The sequence below is a fragment of the Eretmochelys imbricata genome, chromosome 7, assembly GCF_965152235.1.
Source record: "Eretmochelys imbricata isolate rEreImb1 chromosome 7, rEreImb1.hap1, whole genome shotgun sequence".
Taxonomy (NCBI): domain Eukaryota; kingdom Metazoa; phylum Chordata; order Testudines; family Cheloniidae; genus Eretmochelys; species Eretmochelys imbricata.
In genome coordinates this window covers 153,156-174,473 of record NC_135578.1, presented here as the reverse complement: position 1 = coordinate 174,473, position 21,318 = coordinate 153,156, and the positions used below count along the sequence as shown (strand labels likewise).

The window sequence follows — 21,318 nt, the reverse complement described above, 5'->3', positions numbered from 1 at the left end:
AATAAAAAAACCAACCAACCCACCCCCTTCTCTGAACCACTACTGGGCAGTCAGACACCCTCACTGATTGCTAGGTCTTTTCCTGAGACAGTAGGGCATTGGTTCCCAAACTGTGGGTCGTAATGCCAAACTGGGATGCGCCTTCGGCAGATGGAGTTGTGTCAATCCATAGTATGTGGAGGATGCCACTTAGCTCCGTACAGCGTAACCTCACATTTATGGTGCATACGAGATCATGATGAATGGAGGATACCATTCTGATCTACAAAATGGCATCCTCCACAAAGCCCTCCCAATAAATATGAGGTCATGCTGTGCGGAGGCGTCCTCCATGCAGTGTGACGTCACGTGTACAGTGTTCTTCAAAATGGCATCCTTCATGCTGTCTGGGGTCCAGGGAGGTGAGGAGATTAGTAGATAGCCCAATCAGTCCTTCTCATCTAACTTCTCTGATAGGAGATGAGGCGATGAGAGTTTGGGGGCGGTTCCTGCAGAGTGCAAGGACCTTATGAGGAGCAGCGCAGTAGTTTTGGATTTACTTTTATTCAGCGGGAAAACAGGTTGGCGCTACTGGAAATTTTTAACAAATGAAGTTTAAGTGCACAGGACCTCTCTCCTCTCCCCCAACCATCACAGGGAAATGGAGGGAGGGGAGTGACAGCCTTTCTCCCAGGAGGCACCGGCAGAATATCTACTACTGGAGTGTCAGAATATAGTGGACAGTTGCTTGGATATGAGTGATAAACTCAGGGTATGTAAATGAGATGTTTTAACCATAGTAATTAGTGCTCCCAAGTACAGAGCTGAAAGCAATGCTAAGTTATAGGTTCAGGAAAGAATTTTCCCTAATCACATGCTGTCAGGAAACAAGGGCATTTTCCTCTTCCATTGGAGCACTGAGTACTGATCATTTGGCAGGATCAGATGGGTGTCTCCTACAGTTAACATTTCCTGCAGTATCAGGGGGATTCTGAATACTGACAGACTTCTGTCCTCTGTATGTATTCCTTTATTCCTATGCTGCATATGATTATAGGTCCAGAAAAGCTAACCTTATGTAGCTAAATAATCTGTTACTTATTTATTCTCTATTTAAAACACAATCTGTGTCATTTTGGTTTAGTGTCCAACCCATGCTCTCTCGGTTTTATTTGCACTGCTCAATGGTATAATGTAAAGCTGAGCAAAGCCAGACCCCCAATCTTGGTGATTATATTAGAATTTATTTTTTGGATATGTCATCCCAAATACATTTTCCTACCACTTGATCTTTATCATCCAAGAGTTTACTCAGTGTTAGTGCTGAGATGGAACAAGACATACTGTAGTCCTGAAAGAGATGGGCTTATAGACTGCTGCCCTCACTATGGTCTCTGAATTTTTTTTAGCGGTACTCTCACCATAGTAGCTAGGTGTACAGTAAATAGCCTTGTGCCAGCCTCCTGATATAAGGCTCCTTCATGCACATTCTTCATGTCCAATACAACACCCCTTTCTGTGTGATCATCCCACCATAAATTTCATTTAGTGAGCACCCTGTGTCAGTGATTTCCCTAGAAGAAGGGAAGTCTAACAGGTGACAGTCAAGGGTCTGATACCCGCACTACTCACAGGAAAGTCAAGGGATAGAAGTAAGATCCATTCAGTTGGTGCTCTCAGCTGTAATAGCCACAATTTGGTATCCAGACTTCTCTCACTCACCTACCTCAAATTGTTCTGCTCTGCTAACTGGGAGGGAGCTGCTCCCATAGGGTGGGGAGGTGGACGTTTCCTGCTGAACAGGAAAGCAAAAACGTGCTCTGGCCTCAGGGAGACAGTTTCCCAGGGGGCTCAAGATATTAACACCACAGAGTTCAGCAAGCACAAAGCAGCTCACACCACACAAGGCAATGGAGTACAAACAGCAAACATCACACTAGCATCTCTACTTGTTCCAGGAGGAGTGAGGCTCCCTGAGGCTGCATATTTGGCAGCACTGTCTGGCCCTGTCTTGGCATAAATCACAGCAGGGAAAAAAGGAGTTTGTCTGATATTTGCTGGCCTGCGTCCTGCGAAAGCTCCATTTTTTTGTAGGTTAAAACCATCCACCTGTGCGACAGTTTTTAACTTTAAAAGTCACTTGTTACATTCCAACACTTCAAGAAACAAGCTTCAGAATCTGAGGTGCATAGAGACTTCTGGCACTAAGCAAGACACAGAGTAGGTCTGGGTACTGCTTTCGTTTATAAATCATATACCAAATCCTAGGAAGGGAGGAAATGGTTTCTGGGAAAAAGAGCCAGTACAGAGATGGGAAGATGAAAAAGGGGAAAGAGCATTGATCAAACTAAAGTGTTAGTGAATGTTTCTATTTATGAAGGGTACCCACACACACACAAATATTCTTGGGAAACCCACTGGCCCAGCTAAACAAACTCAGCTGCAACCATTAGGCCTGATGTGTTTGGCATGAAACAGACACTACAAAGGAGCTGACATACCTGATGGTCATTCCACTGATCAGACTGACTAAGATAATCAGAAACATGAATGGAAAAGGAGAGCCCATCCCCTAGAACCCGAGTTGTAGCATTAGTCTATAGAATGACATAGTATAGAATCCCGATGCTTTCCACTTACCATTTGGACTCTGGGCGGCCTTGAGACATCTTCATTTCTCTTATTGATCAATGTACCTCAAGCTGGAAAAAAAAGACAACATAAAATTTGAAGTCTATTTATTTTCTTCAGTAAATGAAACTTCCTCTGCCCTTCGGCCCTGCTATGGGCTTTTCCCCCTAGAGAAGACAAGATTGGGCCAGCTGCACAAAGTCCAGGGAAACAATGGAATCTATTTCTTGCCAGGGCAAGATTTTGGCTAGCAGTCCAATTGACCTTTCCAACCACAGGTACAGAAGACATCCCCAACTGGGTCCTCAGGAGTAACATAATAACAGTACCCCCTAACTTTCTTCTAATGATCAGGGATAAAATGTTTTGTTCTCATTAGGAAAAGTATACACACATTCCTGATTAGTGAGTAACGTCTCTGCCTCTGGGAGACTATCTCAGAGTTGTGCAGCCTGGAATTCATTCAGTTCAATCTATTCTAGTTGTTCCCTTGAACAGCTATTCCCCAAAGATTACAGGTCAGGCCCACAGTCTCTCACACAACACTTACCCCCATGGTTATGAAGGGGCTCAAGGAGAAAGCACCATAAGATGAGGATACTGACAAACACTAATATTCTAAACTGGAACATGCACAATTGGATCCCATCCTCTTCTATTAAGTTACATGCTCCACACACTATACAAAAGCAAGCATACGAAGCGTGGACACAAAATGCTAGTCAGAAGGGGGCTAAACTACAAACAAATGGGGAGGGTAAAAAGGAAAGATAGGAGAACTCTGCAAAAAAACCGAGATGTTTAGAACAAAATTAATCAAAGACCCAAAGGATATTAAGAAAAGAAATTCTTTTATACCCCAATGCTAGGAGACAGGGTTGCAAACAAGAATTGAAATTGCTCCTTTAAGAGCATAAATTCTATCTAGTTGATATTACTGAAACTTGGTGGGATGATTCACACAACTGAAATGTTAAAATCAATTGTTACAACCTATTTAGAAAGGATTGAGTAGGCAAAAAGGAAGGGGGAGTAGCCCTCTGTCAAAAATAACAATACCTTCTTTCTGAGCCACTGATAACTAAGAAGAAAATTATCTTGAATGCTTATGGACCAATGCCCTAACAGATTAAACACGAGATGGGGTACTTGTTGGTGTCTGTTATAGACCACCAAATCACAGTAGGGAACAGAATGACCACTTCACTATGCACCTATCTTCAACATGTAGGAAAAAAACCTGCATAATCATGGAGGACTTCATTCAATTTGAGTGACATGCGCTAGAGGGCTCAAGCTGCCAGTACTACAATATCCTTGGCATTGCTAAACATTATAGATGACAATTTCCAAACTCAAAAAGTGTTGCAACCAAAACAGAGGAATTCTTTATTAGACCTTGTTCTAGCAGATAAAAAGAAACTGATCACAGAATTAAAAGTTAACGGTAACTTAGGTACAAGCAATCATAACTCGATCATGTTTCTAATGTGCAAGCAGAATAAACTCCTGACCAGTTATTTTATATACACACACACACACACACACACACATATATACACACACACACACACATATATACACACACACACACACATATATACACACACGGTGCTTTACTAGGACCAGTTTCAAAGCTGAAAACAATTTGAGCCAAATCAGTTAGGAGGAAGCATTTAATCAGAAAAATGTGAATGATAACTGGGAATAATTTAAGAACATATTACCAGATGCCCAAAAAGCCACAATCCCACAACTGAGGAAGGAGGGCAGTGCTGCTTAAAATAACAACCTGGTTTTGAGGCAAAGTGAAGGCAGCTGTAAAAAAATAAAATATAACAAATGGAAGAAAGAAGTTGACAGTAATGAACATAAATCAGAAGCTAGGAACTGTAGAAAATTGATAATGGAAGCAAAAGGACACAAGGAGAAGTTTATGGACAGCAGAATTAAGGATAATGAATTTAACTATATTGGGAGCTAAAAGAATCCTGACAATGGGGTTAGTCCATTACTAGATAGAAATAGTAGAATTATTAATAATATTGCAGAAAAAGCAGAAGTGTTCAATATATATATTTCTGAAGGGGAACAGATGATATAGTCTCATCATATGGTGATGAAAACACTTTCTATTCTACTAGTATCGACGGGCGATGTTAAACAGAAGCTACTAAAAGTTAGACATTTTATAATCAGCAGGTCCAGATAACTTGCATCCAAGACTTTTAAAAGAGCTGGCTGAGGAGCTTGCTAGACCATTACTGTTGATTTTCAGTAAATCTTGGAATACTGGGAAAGCTCCAGAAGACTGGAGCTAATGTACCAATGTTTAAAAAGGTTAAACAGGAGGTCCTGAGTAATTATAGGCTGGTCAGCCTGATATTGATTCCCGTCAGCTGATACAGGATTTGATTAATAATGAACTAAAGGAGGGTAATGTAATTAATGCAAATCAAAATGGGTGTATGGAAAATAGATTCTGTCAAACTAATTCTATATTTTTTTTTATGAGATTACAAATTTGGTTGATAAAGGTAATAGTGTTGACATAATGTATTAGACTTCTCTAAGGCGTTTGACTTGGTGCAGCATGAGAGTTTGAATCATAAACTAGAACGATACAGAATTAACATGTCAAACATTAGATGGATTAAAAATTGGCTGAGTGGTCTCAAAATGCAACTGTAAATAGGGAATTGTCATTGAGTGGGTATGTTTCCATTAGGTTCCTGTTGGGATTGGTTCTTTGCCTTACAGTATACCATTTTTATTAATGACCTGGAAGAAAACAAAATAATCACTGATAAAGTTTTCAGATGACCAAAAATTGGGGAGTGATAAATAATGAAGACAGATTATTGATTCAGAGTGATCCGGATCACTTGGTAAACTGGGCGTAAGTAAACAATGTGGTTTTTAATTAGGCTAAACGAAAATGTATACATCTAGGAACAAAGAATGTAGGCCACACTTACTGGATGGGGGATTCTATCCTGAGATGCAGTAACTCAGAGAAAGATTTTGGAATCGTGGTGGATAGTAAGCTGAGCATTAGCTCCCACTATGCTGCTGTGGCCAAAAGGGCTCATGCAATCCTCGGATGCATAAACCGGGGAATCTCAAATAGGTGTATGAAGGTAATTTTACCTCTATGTTTGGCATTTGTGCGACTGCTGCTTGAATACTGTGTTCAGTTCTGGTGTCCACAATTCAAGAAGGATGTAGATAAATTGGAGAGGGTTCAGAAAAGAGGCACAAGAACGATTAAAGGATTAGAAAACATGCCTTATATATAGTGATAGATTAAAGGAGATCAACCTATTTAGCTTAACAAAGAGAAAGTTGAGGGGTGACTTGATTACAGTCTAAGTCCTTATACGGGGAACAAATATTTGATAATGGGCTCTTCACTCTAGCAGAGAAAGGTATAACAAAATCCAATGGCTGGAAGTTGAAGCTAAACAAATTCAGACTGTACATATGGTGGAAGTTTTTAAATGATGAGCGTAATTAACCATTGGAACAATTTACCACGGGTTGTGGTGAATTTTCCATCATTGACCATTTTTAAATCAAGATTGGATTTTATTTATTTTTATTTTTTTTAAAGATCTCCTCTAGGAATTATTTTGGAGAAGCTCTATGGCCTATGTTATACAGGAGGTCAGACTAGATGAATACAATGGTCCTTTATGGCCTTAGAATCTATTAAATCCAACCTCTATGGGGCAGCTCCTAATACAGTGAGGACCCACCTACATCTGCTACAGGAGGTGGCCTCTGTTCTGTGCTTCCCTCGTAGATTCCACCCTATGAAAACCCAGACCATAACAACCCAAGAGTTCAATCTCTTTCTCCAGCCACAGTGGACAATGCTGAATGCTTAAGAGGAAAATGAAGAGCCCTGTAATGCATGAGCAAGCTCCCTTCTAGTTTGCATCCTACCTATCCTTATTTAAGATTCCAAAACTGCCAGGGTGGATTTGATTTAAATCATGATTTAATCACTAGTCAGGAAGACTATTTAATCATGGATTTCTACATAAAAGTGCATTCTTGTTGGTTGTTATAACCTTAATACATAGTCTTCACAACTAAGAGATAGATATAGGTTTCATTTTCAGAAGGTACACACTACACATGTTTTAAGTGATTTATTCTGAAAACTTTTCAGATTAGTTTTACAGCTATATCAGAAAATCAATGATTGTTCAGTTATTTCATTTGCCAAAGGTAACTGAAGCAGATATTTATGAAGTCTTTGGGAGGTGAACTATCTCCAATTCAAAAGGTTAATCATTAATATTTGGAGGATTTTCTTGACATGCTGTATTAGGAGGAGAACGTCACCAGACATTTAAATTGTTTTATTGAACTAAAACAACTTTATGTATTCTGGATTTTTTTCTTCAACACCAAACATAATATTTTAATAAAACAAGCATATGAATTTTTGAATTTAGCTAAACAAAGTTTTTAAAATCAGGTTTTTGTTAAAATTGTTTTTACCTAAAATAGGTAAATGAAATACGTTTTAAAAAAAATTAAATCAACTATGTCAGCCAGGTCAACATGAGGAACTTAAAATATTGGCTTCTGCAGCTAACTTAGTTGTCTTCACCTTCATTTTCCCATTTGTTCATAATCTGGAAAAGAAAAACAAGCTTCCCTGCTTTTTCAGGTCCCAAACAATTTCTCAATTTGGAATGAATTAGTCCAAAGGAAGAAAATATTCTTTCTACACTGGCAGAAGAAGTTACTGCTGTTAAAAGTGAGATCATCACTTCAACAGTCTCTGAATCCAAGTGCTTCAGTGACTTCCACCAGTTCACTGGTGTGACTTTCTTTAAAGCATCATCAGCAAACATATTTCTTGAATGGTTCACCCTTAGCTCTGAAGTTTATTATAGTTGGCATTATAGAGGAATCATTGCTGGATGTCCATGTCATAGCCAACTCTTCTTCAGCAGTTAAGGTTTGACCCTTGTACCAAGTATTGAGAATAATTGCAAGAAAGTGAGCTGAAGATAGTGCTTGTCCCATTCATTTTTTTAATGCTTGTAGTTTAACTCTGTCATTGCATATTTCTCTTTTTAAGATCTCACTCAGTTCCTTCCAAATTTCAACAGCATCAGCAATAAAACAGCTATTTCCCTGCATTTTGTTCAAGGCTACAGAAATAGGCTTCAGGGTATTCAGCATGTGTTCCGCATTTCTCTTAAGCCCAACTTTGAGACCTTTGGCTGTGACAGTGCCATCTATTTTTTCACAATTTTGTTCAGAAAGGATATTAGGCCAATTCTTGATACAGTGCTCAAACCAGTCCACTACTGAGTTCCATTGTACTTCCTGTGGGAGAGTTAGCTTGGTTCCTCCCACTTTTTTTCAGAGCAGCTGCTGCAAAGTGGTTGTTACGGAAGTATTTTGCAATTTCAACAACATTAGCCTTTATTTCCAGAACACTGAAGTCTTTGGCTAGGAGATGCATCAAATGAGTACTGCTACCATATGTTATTAGCTTGGGACTCTCTTCTAAATCATTTCTTCTCATCTTGGATACATTTGCAGCATTGTCTGTGACCAAGCTGCATACTAGACAGTTGAATTTTTCCATAGTTTGTTATAGCTTTTACTGCTACTTCTTGTAAGTATCTGTTGTGTATGCATTTCCTGATGTATCGATTGTTTCTGTAAGGAAGACATTTCCTTCTTCTGTTGTCACACAAGCATATACAACAGCATCATTGTGGACATTGTTCCACCCACCAAAACTCAGGTTAACAATTTCACCCTCTAGACCTTTTGCACACTGCTCAATTTCTCTTTCATATACTTTATCCACAAATTTTCCTGCAACATCTGCTCTGTTGGGAAGACTGTATCCTGGTCTTAATGACTGAACCATGTTAATGAAGTGTGGGTTCTCAATCACACGGAAAGGAGAGTGTTGCATAAAGAAACCTGGCAATTTTTTCATCAATTACCTCTTTTTGTAATCTGCTGGCTCTTATCACAAACTTATCTATGGTTGTTTCTGGATGATGGAGATTTTTTTTCCTTTTTACTACAGGTGATATACTGTGGCTATCATAACTGCATTTAAAATGATACTCTACAGTACTAACAACTATATTTTTTGCTCAAACATCGGAATTCAAGAATAGTCCAAAAGGAAGACAGGCAGTCCTTAAGAAAGAAGTATGAAATAAACTTCACCAACCTGAAGATCCTGCATGTCCCTTTCATTGTGTTCAATGCAGGTTCCTCCTGAGAAGGAACACTTCTCATGATGTTGTTTCATTCGGGCAACCAGGCCTTGCATTTCTGTGGTGCACTGTTTGCATTTTGCACACATGCCTGTCTAACCCACAGGTAGAGGAACTTCATTAAAATATTCCCAAACTGGGTCTCTTTTACAGCCTGCTCCCATTATAGGTTCTCCCTTCCAGAGATAGAATGGTATTGTAGATCTCAAATCAATGAAAGCTAAACTCAGAAAGACCTCAAGGCTTCTGGAATATGCTGTTCAAAGAGTTTCACTTTTGTTTCTACTGCCTGTCCCTCCCTTCTCACATTTATCTCCAGACTTCTTCTCCTTGTCCAGATCTATTCCACCCCCAACAGTCTTCTATTCATTTAACTTTTTGAAACTTTGTACCTTGAGAGGTAAGGGACTAACTCTGTGTACACAAATTTTCAAAGGGACAATAGGGTTGAGGTCTGTTATTTCTCACCTCTATATATTATTTATTGATTTATTTTAAAACATTTTTGCTGTTAACAAGCACATTATCTCTGGAGACACAAATCCACAGTTTGAGAACTGCAAAACTAAGCATCTCTGATGGTATCTTCTAGACTGAGCACTGAGTCCCATTGGGTAGATAGAAAGATTAACCTAAATAATCTATACAGAAGCCCCTGGAACCCCATAATATTAGGTCTCTAATCCATGAACTATTGGAACGCATTTACAAACCTTTTCTTAAAGATTACATGAATATATTGTCTCATACTATAATATTAGAATTTATAATCCCTATTCCATGATGAGATATCTTTGAGCTATAACGTATCTTAATTAAAACTACCTTTAGATATGCTTTTTGAGGAGTGAACCTTATCAAAAAAATCCGATTTAAATAAAAAAAAATCAGAGTAAAAAAAACAAACTTGATTTTTATCAACCCTGAAAACTGCTCACCTAAACTGAACCTGCAATTCTGATGCCTGCTGTACTTTAACTCCCTCCCACCTATCTTTCCGCCCCAACTAAACTTCTGTCAGACTCACCCAGCTCCAAGCGATTTAAAAATTCTTGATCACCACCCCAGAAAACGGTTTGAAAGGGGGTGAAGGAATATGGCAGGGTCTGTATTAAGAAATGAAGGATACTCTATTTTGCAGTTAGGAATGTGTCTCATGCAGTTGAGGGACTTGCACATTCTCTAGTAAACAATGCTTCTTCAAACGCTGCACTGACTCAACCAGATGAGCCTTACATTAATCTGTGGTGTGAACTGTGTATGGAAGTGCTGGGATGGAACTGGTAGCATGTTTCCAGCTGAAAAGTAAGTTAGTTCCAATCTGCCTAGGCAGGGATCTGACACCCTGAAAACCTTCTCACTTTCTGCCTTAGGAAAGGAAGTATCTCTAACCTTTTGCTTATTCCACAACAAAGCACTTCACTGAAGGCTGTTGAATGAACAATGATATAAACCAACCTTGGCTGGCAATCTCTACACAGCATCCATTAGCTCAGATTTCTCCCAGTCCAGTGAGCAAAGCTAGAGGGAGCTGGTGCTGTTCTCCGACTTCAGGATAATTTAGCATCATTCCAGGAATGATTTCCCTCCTCCAGCCCCCCTAGTCAGAAGGGAAAAGCTGTGGGAATGGAGCTCACTACCAGCGAGGTAGGCTCACCCAGTAACAGCTGACAAGTACTTAACTCTCTCCATGCTGTCTGGAAGCACTCCATAGAGATGCATACAGCTCCAAAGCAGTGCAGTGGCTGTATCACTAACAGTTTCCTTCACCAAAGGGTTGATAGCTCTAATAAAGGCACAGATTCACAGTGCTGGCACTTCCTCATATCTTACAAACATCACACATGGGATCAAGGTCACTCTCTTCCCTTCACCACATGCAAAATGCTACGAGGAAGTGGAGTGGATAGACCCATTGCCTTGTGATTACTCTTATCAACCACCCATTCAGTCCCTGCTAAGGGACTCTCCTGCAACAGCCCCATCACAGTATAGCGCTTCCTACTGACCAGACTGACACTGAGCAGACAAGTGGGGAAGGAAAAGGGTTCTTTTCATCTCACCACTCCTGCATCTTCATACAAAGCTGTCCAGCAATGTCCATCCCAGGGACTGTCACCTTTCCTCACAAGAGAGGTACAGTGGAAACCGTTCAGTTCATTGGTCAGAGACCTGAATACCCTTCACCTTCTCTGTTCACAGCCCTCCCATCAGACCTGCTCAGAACCTCATTCATATGGTCCTGCCAGATCAATTCCTCCTCACACATCCAGCACTTCAGGAGTTAAGGTTAGCATCCCCATTCTCCTGGCCTGTATGATGCTGGTTAAATCTAACACCATTCTTTGCAGTTTGATAAAGCATGTGAAAACTGAAGGCCTCACACGCTCCTCCTTTCACAGCTTGGCCAGCTGCCCACAAACTGTCACTGCCTGGTACCCAAGGCAAATGGAGAGAATGTCAGGAAATTAAGGCCAAACTCTTAGCCAACTGCACTGAACCTCCCCATCCCCCAAACCCTCCCTTCCAGGGAGCTTGGATTCCTTCTTCCAGGCAAGGGATAATTGCCTGTATGGCTGTGGAAATCCCCTCCACAAGAGAAGCTGCCCTCTCCCAAACTCTGCAAAAGCAGTTCAGCTTGGAAGGTTCCTATCACAGAAATGCTCAGAGCAGCTCTTATCAAGGCTAGAGCTCAGCGATTTGGGCTTAGTAGTAGCACAGGAACTCGCCCTTGGAATAGCTCACCACAAAGGCCACTAATAGGATGGGTGTTAGCTATTTATATAAATTGCAAAGAAGGTTGGAGACAGAAGTAAGAACAGAATTTGATTTGGAGGCAACAGCATTTGGAAGTGATGACATTTATTACTGTAAATCACACTCCTCCAATATCCATCCCAGACCCACAGCAATCTCATCCTAGTCTCCTGCTACAACTCCACCCACCCATCCAATACTTTTCATAGTTGCTCCCTGTCAATATAAGTTTCCCAACCTTAATTTTATTTATGCTTGTTTTTCAATAGCTTCTTTTATACACACTGTCCCCTCAAAGTGAATTCTATTTTTTTTAACAGAGCAGGAGAGGGGAGACACATTCAGGCCTCAAAGCCAAGGATGGTGGAGATACTGAAGTCTCTGGGTCAAATACATAAAGGAGGCTGCTCCAGATGGATAGGAAAAGCTCTTGCACCAATAATGGCAAGATTGTACATTACCACTCCTAGCACCACTGCCTTCGAACTCTAAAGCCAGTGTAAAAATCAGCCTTAAGCATTGCTTGAAAGAGATAAGTTCATACATATATAGACAGGAATTCAGTCCCTCACCATTTGCCTCATCTCCCTCCCTCTAGCAACGTCAGACTGAAGTCAGAAGATTCTGGAAGTGAATCATTGGCTAAGTAAGTGGTGCAGAGTGGAAGGCTTTGGTTTTGTGGAACATTGGTCCACCTTCTGTGGGGAGAGGGGGCTGTATAGATAGAATGGCCTCCACCTCAGTAGGACGACGACCAATCTCTTTGGGGACAGGCTGGCTAGACTAGTCAGGAGGGGTTAAACTAACAGCACATGGAGAGGGTAAAAAGATGAAAGATTGAGTACTCAGTTAGCACAAAATTGAGATGTTGAGAAGAAAATTAATCAAGGAACTAAAGGACATAGAGAGGAAATTCTTGAACTGCTGATACCCAGGCCCCTAATATTAGTATTAAACAAGAGCATAAATTTGCTCTCGTTGATATTATTGAAACATGGTGGGATAATTCACACAACTGGAATGTTAAAATCAATGGTTACAACCTATTTAGAAAGGATCGAGTGGGCAAAAGGGAAGGTGGTGTGGGCCCTCTATGTCAAAAAAGCATTAACTGTTTCCAACTTGGAACCTAATAACTTGGAATGAAATTATCCTGAATGCTTACAGCTCATTGTCCTAACAGATTAAGCATGAGATAGGTACTAGCTAGTGTCAACTACAGACCACCAAATCACAGTAGGGCATAGAATGACGACACTATTATGCACCTATCTACAACATGTAAGAAAAAACCTGCATAATCATGGTGGACTCCAATTTGAGTAGCATAAGCTAGAGGGCTCATGCTGCCAGTACAACAACATTCTTGGCATTGCTAAATTATAGATGGACATTATATGGCACTATAGATGACAATTTCCAAACTCAAAAAGTGTTGCAGCCAAAACGGAGGAATTATTAGACCTTTTCCTAGCAGATAAAGAGGAACTGATCACAGAACTAAAAGTTAATGGTAGTTAGGTACAAGCGATCATGGCTAGATCAAATTTCTAATGTGCAAGCAGAATAAAGTCCAGACCAGTAATAATAATAATTTTTTTTTATATTCTCTCTCTATATATATATATATATATATACACACACACACACACACACACACACACACCCCTACTTAATTTGCTATATTACAGAAATTGAAAATCCCACAATATTAGGCTTCTACTGCAATTTTGACAGCAGAAGCCCCCGCTCTCAGCCCCGGGCTGCCAACCGCGGGAGCCCCCGCTCTCAGCCGTGGGCTCCTGTTGTCAACCCTTTTCCAAAGTTCTATTATTACTTTTCCAGACTTTCCATGGTTTGTCCGTAACTCAGCTGCAATTTTTTGAGTCATCCCACAATACTGTAGATGGATGGATGGATGGATGGATCGATATAAAAAATATACCTTGGTGCTTTAATAGGATCAATTTCACAAAGTTGAAAACAATTATGAGCCAAATCAGCTGGGAGGAAGAATTTAATCAGAAAAATGCAAATGATAATTGGGAATCATTTAAGAACATCTTAGCAGATGCTCAAAAAGCCACAATCCCAACTGAGGAACAAGACTGTGCCGGTTAAAAAAAAAAAAGTAAAGGCAGCTATAAAAAAATATATAACAAATGGAAGAAAGGGGAATTTGACAGTAATGACTACACCTTTACCCAGATATAACATGGCCCTCGGTTGCCAAAAAATCTTACCATGGAGGTAATCTTACTATGGAAGGCCGGGTAGGGAAGGCTGTGCCTTCCCAAACAGCCTGGCCCCACCCCCTATCCGACCACACCTACTTCCCGCCCCGACTGACCCCTCAGAACCCCCAATCCATCCAACCCCCCTGCTCCCTGTCCCCTGAGACCCTCTGCACCCCCCCTTCGGTTACTTGCTGCTGCCCTCCCCGCGCCCCCCCCGCCAGAGCTCACCTCCACTCCGCCTCCTCCCCTGAGCACGGCGCTGTCGCTCTGCTTCTCCCCACTCCCTCTCTCTCCCTCCCAGGCTTGCCACGAATCAGCTGTTTGGCGTGGCAAGCCTGGGAGGGAGGGAGGGAGAAGCAGAGTGGCGGTGCGCTCAGCGGAGGGGTGGAAGGGTAGAAGGAGAGGCCCTGAGATAGGACAGACTCTTCTGCCGGGCTACGAGTATGTCCACATATCCATCATAGGACCTAATCACATCAGTCACACCATCAGAGGCTCGTTCCCTGCACATCTACCAATGTGATATATGCCATCATGTGCCAGCAGTGTCCCTCTGCCATGTACATTGGCCAAACCAGACAGTCTCTACACAAAACAATAAATGGACACAGATCAGATGCTAAGAATTATAACATTCAAAAACCAGTTGGAGAACACTTCAACCTCCCTGGTCACTCAATTACAGACCTAAAAGTCGCAATTCTTCAACAACAAAAAACTTCAAAAACAGACTCCAACGAGAAACTGCAGAACTGGAATTAATTTGCAAACTGGACACCATGAAATTAGACCTGAACAAAGATAGGGAGTGGATGGGTCATTACACAAAGTAAAAACTACTTCCCCATGCTAATTTTTTCCCCTACTGTTACTCACACCTTCTTGTCAGCTGTTTGAAATGGGCCATCCTGATTATCACTACAAAAAGGTTTTTTTTCCTCCTGCTGATAATAGCCCACCTTAATTGACTAGTCTAATTAGAGTTGGTATGGCAACACTCATTTTTTCACGTTCTCTGTTTGTGTATATATCTTCCTACTGTATTTTCCACTGCATGCATCCGATGAAGTGGATTTTAGCCCATGAAAGCTTATGCCCAAATAAATTTGTTAGTCTCTAAGGTGTCACAAGTACTCCTCGTTCTTTTTGCTGATACTTCAGAGTGGTAGCTGTGTTAGCCTGTAAGTCTTAGATTACTGGCAAAGTTCCAGATAACTGGGAAAAGCGAATATTGTACAATTTTTAAAAATGTAAAATGGGATGACTCAGGTAATTTTAGGCCTGACATTGATCCCTGGCAAGATAATGGAGCAGCTGATATAGGACTTGATTAATAATGAATTAAAGGAGGGTAATATAATTAATGCAAATCAACATGGGTTTATGATCAATAGATTCTGTCAAACTAACTATACCTTTTTTTTTTAAATGAAATTATAAGTTTGGTTTATAAAGTTAATAGTGTTGACATAACATATTAGACCTCTTTCAGCTGTTTGACTTGATGCCACATTACATTTTGATTGATAAACCAGAATGATATAAAATTAACAAAACACACCTTAGAAGGATTAAAAACTGGCTGACAGGTCTCAAAGTGTAACTGTAAATATGGAATCGTCATCAAGTGGGTCTCTCTCCAGTGGTGTCCTGCAGAGATTGTTTCTTGGCCCTACGCTATTTAAAATCTTTATCAATGATCTGGAAGAAAACATTAAACAGAGATAGTTTATTTTTTGTCAAGGTCCAGAGAAACATTTTTCACACTGCAACAACAATAATGATCATAATAAATTAAAAAAAGATTTTGCTGTTTGCTCAAAAGCATCTGGCGGTCCAGATTTGGCTCACAGTCCACCTATTGACTACTCTTGCATTAGAACATCACTGATAAAGTTTGCAGATTACACAAAAATCAGGGGAGTGGTATATAATGAAGAGGACAGGCCACTGATACAAATCTATCTGGATTGCTTAGTAAACTAGGTGCAAGTAAACATTATGCATTTTAATACAGCTAAATGCAAACGTATACATCGAGGAACAAAGAATATAGAAGCAGTGACTCTGAAAAAGATTTGGGGGTCATGATGGATAATTAGCTCTTTTAGCCACAGTGGAAGCTCATGTTCAGCGGATGTGATTCTGGGAACCAACAGGGAAATCTGAAGTAGAAGTAAACAAGTTATTTTACCTCTGTATTTAGCACTGGTGCAACTGCTGCTTGGATACTGCACCCAGTTCTGGTGCCCACAATTCAAGAAGGATATATTATTAACAAATTGGAGAGGAGTCAGAGAAGAGCCACAAGAATGATGAAAGGATTAGAAAACATGCCTTATAGATTTCAGAGTAACAGCCGTGTTAGTCTGTATTCACAAAAAGAAAAGGAGTACTTGTGGCACCTTAGAGACTCACCAATTTATTTGAGCATGAGCTTTCGTGAGCTATAGCTCACTTCATCGGATGCATACCGTGGAAACTGCAGCAGACATTAGCAGGACAGTGGGGTGGGAGGAGGTATTGTTTCATGATCTCTGTGTGTATATGATGTCTGCTGCAGTTTCCACGGTATGCATCCGATGAAGTGAGCTGTAGCTCATGAAAGCTCATGCTCAAATAAATTGGTTAGTCTCTAAGGTGCCACAAGTACTCCTTTTCTTTACGCCTTATAGAGGTAGGGTCAAGGAGCTCAATCTGTTTAGCTAAAAAAGAAAGTTAAAGGGGGACTTGATCACAGTCTATGACAATCTACACGGGGAACAAATATTTGATAATTGGCTCTTCAATCTGGCAGACAAAGGTTAACACAAACAAATGGCTAGAAGTTGAAGCTAAGCAAATACACACTGGAAATAAGGAGTAAATTAATCACTGGAACAAGTTACCAAGGGTCATGATGGATTCCCTATCACTGACCATTTTTAAATTAAGATTGGATGTATTTCTGAAAGGTCTTCTCTAGGAATTATTTTGGAAAAGTTCTGTATACAGATGATCACAATAGTCCCTTTTGGCTTAAGAATCTATCAATACTTCCTGACTGGGTGCATAGTTCACCTCAGGTAATCTATCTTCATATGCTGAGCTCAGCAATTTTTTAACACAGTAAGAAATGAAGCACACTTGTTTCACCCATCTTATCTAGAGATTGTAGTTTTGAACAAAAACTACATTAACACACTACAATATTAAAACCACCCTGGGAATCCCTTGAGTCAAGAAATGCCTTAATTAAAACCTTCATTCTGTTCCTTCATGGATATGTTATTTAGAATTGTATACAGCTCATAGGTAATATTTTAATACATTCTGTCTCAGGGCTTGTCTTCACTATCAGGGTAAGTTGACTTAAGTTACTCTACTTCAGCTATGTGAATAACATAGCTGGAGTCAAAGTAGTTTAGGTCGACTTACCCTGGTGTCTTCTCTGCGCTGCGTCGACAGAAGACGCTCTCCGGTAGACTTCCCTTACTCTTCTCCAAGAGTACCGGGGTTGATCAAAGAGAAATCTGCTGTCAATTTAGTGCGTCTTCATTAGACCAGCTAAGTCTACCCCTGCTGTGTAGATCTCCCCATTGTGAAGACCAGCCCTCAGTTAATGATACACAACACATCCCTATACTTGTAGCACCTTGTCATATTTTAGTCATGCTTGTATACATCTGTGTTGATGAAATTGAAGTCTGCTACTGCACCTATATCTAGACAAAAATATTCTAGACGATTAAGGCTGGAAAAAAAACCAGGCATGCAGAAGTTAGGAAGTGACCGTATTAAGGTTACCCTTTTGTATATGCATTATAATGCAGTCTTTAATTACATAACTGTACTCTACATTTTCCAGAGGATCCCGCCTCATTTAGTAAAACTCTCATACAAAACCTTGTGGGTTTGAACACAATGATATAACATCCAACTAGTTCCCCCAAAAGCTAATTTGAGCCACTAGATCTCTTACTGAACTTCATGATCCAGTAACTGGTTCACGTTATCCCATATTTTATACAAATAGGGAGGGGGATTATGGGTACTCTTTCAGTTCTTCAAGAGGTGCCCAGAGCCTAGGCACTCTCGCTATATTCACAGAGGTATTTAAGCACCTAAATTCCACCTTTAGGCTCCACTGTGATTGATAAAACTCTTGCTGAATCCTGTAAGCATCTAAACATACTATGCACCTAAGCACTTGTCTACATAGAACACGCAGGGAAAGTTAGTCTGAATTAGTTATGGATATGTCTACACTAGCAACACTACAGCAACTCCACTGTAGTGCTGTGCTGTAGACACTTACTAGAGCAACAGAAGGGTTCTTCCACCACTGCAGTAAATCCACTTCTCTGAGAGGCAGCAGCTAGGTCGATGGAAGAATTGTTCCCTCAACCTAGCACTGTCTAGACTGGGGCTAAGTAGGCTTAGCTACATCTCTCAGGGGTATGAATTTTTCGCACCTCTAAGCGATGCAGAAAAGTCAACCTATTTTTCTAGTGTAGAACAGCCCTAAAGGCATGAATTTAAAGTGGGATTAGTTAAATTGCATTAAACCACTGTGTGGATCTCCTTTGGAATTAAAGTGGCCTTAATGTTGTTTAGCTTAATTCACTTCCAAAGAAATTCTGAATTGGAGTGTCCACACAGGGATTTAATGCAATTTAACTAATCCACATTGAAGTAGATTAGGCCTGGTCTACACTAGAAAATTAAGATGGTTCATCCCCGCATGGTGTAGTTAAGCCAACCTAACTCCTGGTGCAGACAGCACTAGGTCAACAGAAGAATTCTTCCATCAACCTAGGGACCACCTCTTGGAACGATGGCTTACCTACACTGACAGAACCCCCCCTCCTTTTGCCTTAGATAGTGCAGCTGCTGGGTAGGTTTTCAGTGTAGACATACCCTTAGTTAAGCTGCATTAAACCCCTATGATTTTCTAGACACCTAAAAGTTAGGTGTTGCATCACCTTAGGGCAAGTTTACACTACAAAATTAAGTTGACCTAAGTTAAGTCAACATCCAGTCACGAAAGTAATTAAATAGCTTTTGTGGTCCAGACTACACAATGTGTGTTGGCGGTGCACGTCCTTACTACCAGCACTCACGTCGGTGCAGAGAACAGTGCACTCTGGGCAGCTATCCCACTGTGCAACTTGCCACCATCTATAGAGGATATTTTGGGAAGAGTTTGCAATGCCTCATGTGGACAAACGTGTCATGCAGTAGTGACTGGAAAAATGATTTCAAAGTCCCATAATGCAGTTTTCTCAATCCCATAATTTTATCTGCATCGCATAATGTTTTGCGCCTTTTTTCAAAAGCCCCACAAACCCATGTGTGACAGGTTGAACCCCTTGGGAAGCCCCCTGATGTGTTGAGATATCATTGAGTCTACCTGTTCTGCCAGCATTGGCCCCCTTTGGCCTGTCTTGCTGAGCCAGGCTATTAAAGCCTTCTCTAACATACACACAGGCAGGGCCATACCCAGTTGCAGATCAACTCTGGGAAGACTCATCTTAAGGTACTTGCTCCAGGATGCAGATGTCCACCTCCCTTGGAGTGCAGACCCAAAGATATATTATGAAATTCATCCCTTCCATCAATGTAGGGAGAGGTGTGCACACTTCTTGCCCCTCCCCCCGCCGGTTAGAAATCACAGAAATTGGGTTTAAATAAACAAAACAAATTTTATTAACTATAAAAAGGCAGATTTTAAGTGGTAAAAAAAGGGGTAACAAACAGAACAAAGCAGATTACTAAGCAAATGAAATCGAACACGCAAACTAAGCTAGTTTCACTAAAGAAATTGGTTACAAATAGTATTTCCCACCCTAGATGTTGTTGCAGGCAGTTTGCAAAGTTTCTGTGGTTCAGAGTTCCAGTTATACTCCCCCCCACCACCACCCTTGCCTTCCCTTTTGCAGTCTATCGTCTTGGGCAGACAGGCCAGGGAGAGGAGGAGTCATGTTTGCCTTCCTCCCCACCCGTAAATAGGATTTACATAAGATGGGAATCCTTGGTTTCCCAAACTTGACCCCTTTTCCCCTTCCCTTACAGTGAAAAGTTACAAGAAGTCCCAGGTAATGTTTTAGTATCAGGTGACAAGAGCATCTGACTCTGTAGGATCAGAGCGTCCATGAGTCAGCTGGCAGTATGGAGTGTCCACAGGAAGGCCAAGCTTTTCACAGTTCATTGTCCTCACTGATGGGCCATCCGCCCTGTCTGGCTTTTCCATTGTTGTACCTGAAGTGCTAGCAGTGGGCGTCAGCCAAAGTAGCATAGTTGAAATACAGATACATATAGTCAATATTCCTAACTTCAGATACAGATACATACAAGTTGGATAATCACATTCAGTAAATCATAACCTTTCCAATGATCTCACATGAGCCATCCTGTATAAAGTACATCTCAGTTATGTCATTCATATCATAAGCATATTTTCATAAGGCATATGGAATGTAATCTCACACAGATGGTGGATGCATGGTTTGACAAGCATGGATCCTGCACAGCTCTGCACTATTGTGATAAGCATTGCAAGAATGGGGTGCCTGTAGCATTTGCAGAGTCACTAGAAGATCCGTGGGGAACATGACTATTCAAAGTTGTTGGCAGCATTCACGGAGCAGCTGCAAATGGTGAAGTGCCAGTTCTGGACCCGGGAAACAGGCATTTACTGGTGGAATTGCATCGTTATGCAGATATGGGATGATGAGCAGTGGCTGCAGAACTTTTGGATGCGCAAGGCCACATTCCTGGATGTGTGTGCAGATCTCGCCCCAGCCCTGGAGCGCAGCAACACCAAAATGAAATCTGCACCGGCAGTGGAGAAGTGAGTGGCAATCACTATGTGGAAGCTTACAAAGCCAGATTGCTACCAACCAGTTGGAATGAAATTTGGAGCTTGGAAATCCATCATGGGGGTTGCTGTGATGCAAGTATGCAGGGCCATTAATAGCATCCTGCTACAAAGGACTGTGACTCTAGGCAATGTGCGGAAAACAGTGGATGGTTTTGCAGCAGTGGAATTCCCAAACTGCAGTGGAACAATAGAGGTCACTCATTCTTACTGTGGCACCAGACCACCTTGCCACAGAGTACATCAAAAGAAAAAGTTACTTTTCTATGGTATTGCAAGCGCTGGTGGATCACCAGGGAAGTTTTATCAACGTTGGCTGGTGAAGGAAGGTGCAGGACACATGCATCTTTAAGAACACAGGCCTGTTCAGAAAGCTGCAAGTAGGGACTTTCTTTCCAGACCAGAGGATTACCATTGGGGATGTTGAAATGGTAATAGTGATCAAGGGAGACCTCGTCTACTCCTTACTCTTGTAGCTCATGAAGCTGTATACTGCCCACCGCAACAGTAGCAAGGTGCACAATGACGATTGAATGTGCCTTAGGCCATTTGATAGGCCACTGGCACGATCTACACATGAGATTAA

At 41.0% G+C, this 21,318-nt stretch overlaps 1 protein-coding gene across 1 annotated transcript in view; it reads right to left on the bottom strand.

Annotated features, from left to right (window-relative positions):
- PLXNB1 (plexin B1) overlaps positions 1–21,318 on the bottom strand; it is a 192,141-nt gene that overhangs the window by 152,992 nt on the left and 17,831 nt on the right. The window contains exons 2-3 of the mRNA XM_077821156.1: positions 15,435–15,574; positions 2,620–2,681 (exon numbers count right to left, since the gene is read on the bottom strand). The gene's annotated coding sequence lies outside the window, so the exon portion shown is untranslated. The remainder of the gene's footprint in view (positions 1–2,619; positions 2,682–15,434; positions 15,575–21,318) is intronic.